General features: G+C 50.2%; 1 protein-coding gene across 3 annotated transcripts in view; it reads right to left on the reverse strand.

The window, feature by feature from the left end:
- LOC108748881 (zinc finger protein 316-like) overlaps positions 1-3,484 on the reverse strand; it is a 7,971-nt gene extending 4,487 nt beyond the window's left edge. For 2 of the 3 annotated variants that reach the window (XM_018487279.1, XM_018487277.1), the window contains exon 1: positions 3,422-3,484. The gene's annotated coding sequence lies outside the window, so the exon portion shown is untranslated. Of the gene's footprint in view, positions 1-1,195; positions 1,338-3,421 lie in introns of all 3 variants that reach the window. The other variant, XM_018487278.1, reaches the window with a different exon arrangement.
- Positions 3,485-4,434: the final 950 nt, after the last annotated feature.

Raw genomic sequence — 4,434 nt, forward strand, 5'->3', positions numbered from 1 at the left:
TAAGTGCATCAATTAAGTCTATTTGCAAACAGTGTATCGCTATGTCAATGTATTTCTTTAAATATGTGTTTTGTATTTTTTTTTAGTTATTCTGTCGAGTATCGCCGTAAAGGATACATCAAGAAATACGTCGAGAGGAGTTGGGCAATAGAGTATCGGCAGTAATTTGATCTCGAGTTACGAGGTCAAACGTTTCGAAGCGTGCTCGAAAATGGAGATAACGATGCGGGAGAAAAGTGTCATGCGAAAGATTATCTCTCTAAAATTCTCTTCCTCCTCAGAAACTCAATTTTCCTCTCTTAGCACCCTTCCGAGAATGATCTTTGTACGCGAATCGGAATGTTCCGTACCGGCTCTTCTCGTTCTAAAATATTTCATATCGTTCTTTGTCGCGATTGAGATGCTATAATTACATTTTCGCAAAGTTGTTTCCATGCGAATCCATACTACTCAAATCGTTAGAATAACTCAACGTTTGATCTCTCCATATTTCTTCAAATATCGCGGATTTATATATGTTGTTCATCTCGTGGATCGTTTTATTCGTAGTTGTCAAAAGCTATGTCTATCCTGATAGAACGAGGACGAAGATAAAGCTCTTACAACATATCGGTTGGAAGAAGGAAGATTTCACGTGAAAGGAGCATCGAAGTATCCGATGTTACGAAATAGGGAACTCTTTTAGGATTATTTCTAACTTTCATCTCCCTCCAATTTCGAGTTAGGCAAACGAAGACATCTAGTCCACGTGCGTTCATCAGAGATTTAGTGATTAGAGAACCATCTAGATTCCTCTAGATCCGATCAAAGTATTAAATTCTAACAGGAAATCGATTGTACGTCCATTCTATCCTCAGTCCCTATCTATCCTGTGAGCGACTTTTGTATTATATCCATAAATTAATTTTCTCCACATAAAAATCTTTTTACATGTACATAATATAGTATCTAGAGGGTGCAGCAATAAGGTAGATGACTCTGATCCGTTAATATAATGTTTGTCATTCAAAAAATGGAGAAGAAGGTGAAAGCTGAAATGAGCTGAAATAAGCCGCAAGTGCCGCAAGATGCCGTAAGACGTAAGAGATTGGCAAAAAAGGTCGCGTTTCTCACAAAGAGGAGGAACGGTCGTGCGAAAATCGCAAGGAGGTTCCCCCTTCTCTTGGATAGGAGGGGCGCCCTTATGGTGGCCTACCGCAACAATTCGGGCCGATCGTCATTACGCTGGAATCATCCCCCGTTAGTGCTCCCTCTCGTCGCCGCAAGGCCGGGCCGATCTCCACCTTACCGATCGAATGATGAAAGTTCACGCTCGTAGCTCAGCATCGCCTCCCACGCTACACTCATGACGATTACGTTGACGATGTAAAAGATGAAGACGAAGACGATGAGATGACGATGACGATGGAGATGACGATGACGATAGGGGGGCGATCGCGTCGAAAAAGGATGCGACGACGAAATTCGCGAATACCGGAGACGAGAAGAAACCCCGTAAACCGGGTCCGGATACGTGCCGCTGTAGAGCGAACGAACTCGCGAGATTCCTGACCATTGGACCGACCCTCGTGCATGCATACTTTAGCATAACGTTCTCTATACAATATCCAGAAAGAGGGAAAGAGATATAGGGGGACGGGGGTAGGAGGAGGAGGAGGAGGAGGAGTAGTACCGCCGAGGGGAGGACAGGACGGTTCCTCCTCGGTCACCCCACCTCCCTCCTGGCGGCTTCGCCCTTTCTCTCTTTCTCTCTCGCACGCGCGTGCCCTCTCCCTTGCATCGTGCCGGGGGCCTCAGCATTCGTCCTACCCCTCGCGCTGACCCCTTCCGCCCTCCTCCCCGTCCTCATCGTTGCCGCGAATCGATTTGTTATTGTTTTTGTGTCTGCGGTCGTCGCGGCGGATGGAGCGGGGTTATATCGAGGGGTGGATGGGCGAATGGTGAATGGGGGTGGGGTTGCCGGTGCCGGTGGTGCTGCTGGTGCTGCTGCTGCTTCTGCTGCTTCTGCTGGTACGGCTACGGCTGATGCTGATGGTGCTGCTGCCGTTGCTGTTGGTGGTGGTAGTAGTGATGGTGGTGGTAGTGGTGGTCGCGCTCGAGCTTCGAAGCCTCGGCTTCGGTTTTCGGGCCGGCAGAGAGGCGACCAGGGTGAATAAGCTGCTGCTGCTGCTGCTGGGAAGGGTGGAAAGGGGAGGCGGGAGAGAATCGCAAGGGAACTCGTGAAGGGAGAAAGAAAGAGAGAGAAAGAGAGAGAGAAAAGGGATAGATACGCGCGATTCCGATCAGTGGCGTAGCCAGCGTGGGACAGGAAAAATCGAAAAATCTCAACCACTGTACGTGCGGAATTGCGCTGGAAACTTTACCCCATCCCTTAATTGCTCCTGCTTAAAACTATCGCTCGGCTAAGCGACGAGAGATGGTACTCGTCGAGTGTGACGTGACTCCTGCATTGAAGAATCCGAGACCGACCGCGAAAAAAAGGGCTTGAGATCACGCCATTGGGATAGCCGCGGGAAAGAGATGAAACGAGAGAGGGTTGAGAGGATGGAAGCTGGTACAATGAGGAGGAGGAAACGAGCCGAGGGTGGGTGCGGAAGAAGGGAGAAAATCCCTGCGAGGGAAAGGGCGAGGAGGGAAGTTAGGAGAGGAGGAAGAGGAGGAGGAGGGGGGCGATCGCGTGGGTTAAATGGAGAGGGGACTCTACTCTGCGCGAGGATGGAAGCGGGAGGGAGAGGAACGGCGCGGATCGGATTGCATCCGCGGGTTGCATCGGGGGAGGGGAGGGGGGGTGGCGACAGAGATAGTTGGAGAAAGAGTAAGAGGGGGATAGGAGGATGAAGGAAGGGAGAGAAAAGGGAAGAGCGAGAGGGTAACGGAGGTAGCAGGGTGAGGGAGGAGGGACACGTCGGCATCGGCTTGACAGGTGACAACCGATCGGACCACTGACGTCACAGATCACTTGGCCGAGCGAGCGAGCGAGCGAGTGCGCGCGCGCGCGCGTCGCATCGCATGCACGCAACACGCACAGACACGACTATCCGCGAATCTCAGCGGCTACGCGACGTGGCGTAAGGTCGGGGAGCCGTGTCTCACACTCGCATACACCACTGTGCACCGTCGACAGTCGACACACGTCACGTTCGGCACGTCACGCCGCGTGAAAGAGAAAGAGAAAAAAGGGGGTAATTCTCTATGGGGGTGACGAAAGAGAGAAAGAGAGAGAGACGAAGCAAGACGAGAGATTGTGGAGACGGCAATAAGGATAGAAGGCGGGAACGTGAATATCTGTTAATGTGAAGACCAGGGAAAGGACTTTCGGATGCGGATGACCGCGTGTAATCGTCAGGATTTTTCGCGTGACGCGAATACTCCTCCCCCCCCCCCGTTTTCACGACGTACGACTTGAATTTTTGGTATTTACCGGGTGTTAACGCCGGCCGATGGTCCCCGCGCGCGGCGCCTTTCTATCTGGTTACCATTACACTCGGATGTATGAAATGCGCCACGGGCATACAACCATCCCCCCACAATAGCCCTATTTATGATTGGGCAAAATTGCTTTCCATGCGCAGAATAAAATCTCGCGCGCGGGTCCAGGAAAAATCCGCGGGGCGCCGCGACGGGAGGCCGCGCCGCCGCTCCTCGCGGTCGCGCGTCGCGCCGCGTCGCGTTTCTCCGAACGCGGAGAACGTTCGCTGGAGAAACGCGGGCGGAATTCGCCGTGCGCGGCCGACGCACCTGTCGCACGCGTCCCACCGTGCGACGCATCATCTTTTTCCCTCAATTTTTCTCCGCGGTTCCCACGCAGCCGATAAATACGTCAGAAATTAAACGCGATCCGCCGTGGTCGCGCGCATCCGCGGCGCTACGATGGCCGCCCGGCTCGGCCAATCACCGTTCAGCGTGCCGAGTAGTCCCAGAAAGCGCCGCGACTAGCCACGGCGCGACGTGACTGTCAGCGTGATGACCCAAATAAGGTTAAGTCGTGACATTTCTGTGTAGTTTTCACGTAATTTCGAGTAGTTTCGTAGTCTCGACTTCTTTATCTGGATTTTCCTTGTTTTTTTTAAATCTAAATTTTTGTCAAACTTGATCTTATTCCGTAAGATTACGTTATAATGTAATTTATTTAAGGATTTATTAAGGACGTGCTCCATCGATTGCAAACATCTAATTAATCACTGACCCATCGAACGAGTGTACTTAATTATTCTTACCTCAAATCAAAACAAAGAGGTGATGCCAATTTGATTTAATAGTTATGAATTATTTCTTACGTGGCGCATTATCGTCAGATTGATAGGTTAAGTTAGGTTAGATGACAAATTGGGTAGAAGGTATTTAACATAGAATTTTTAATGATACGCACGTTACATTACAATTAAGTCTGAATAATGATGTAACGAGAAATTTAATAATACAACATCGAAACTA

This window comes from Trachymyrmex septentrionalis, unplaced genomic scaffold (genome assembly GCF_001594115.1).
Source record: "Trachymyrmex septentrionalis isolate Tsep2-gDNA-1 unplaced genomic scaffold, Tsep1.0 scaffold25, whole genome shotgun sequence".
Classification (NCBI taxonomy): domain Eukaryota; kingdom Metazoa; phylum Arthropoda; class Insecta; order Hymenoptera; family Formicidae; genus Trachymyrmex; species Trachymyrmex septentrionalis.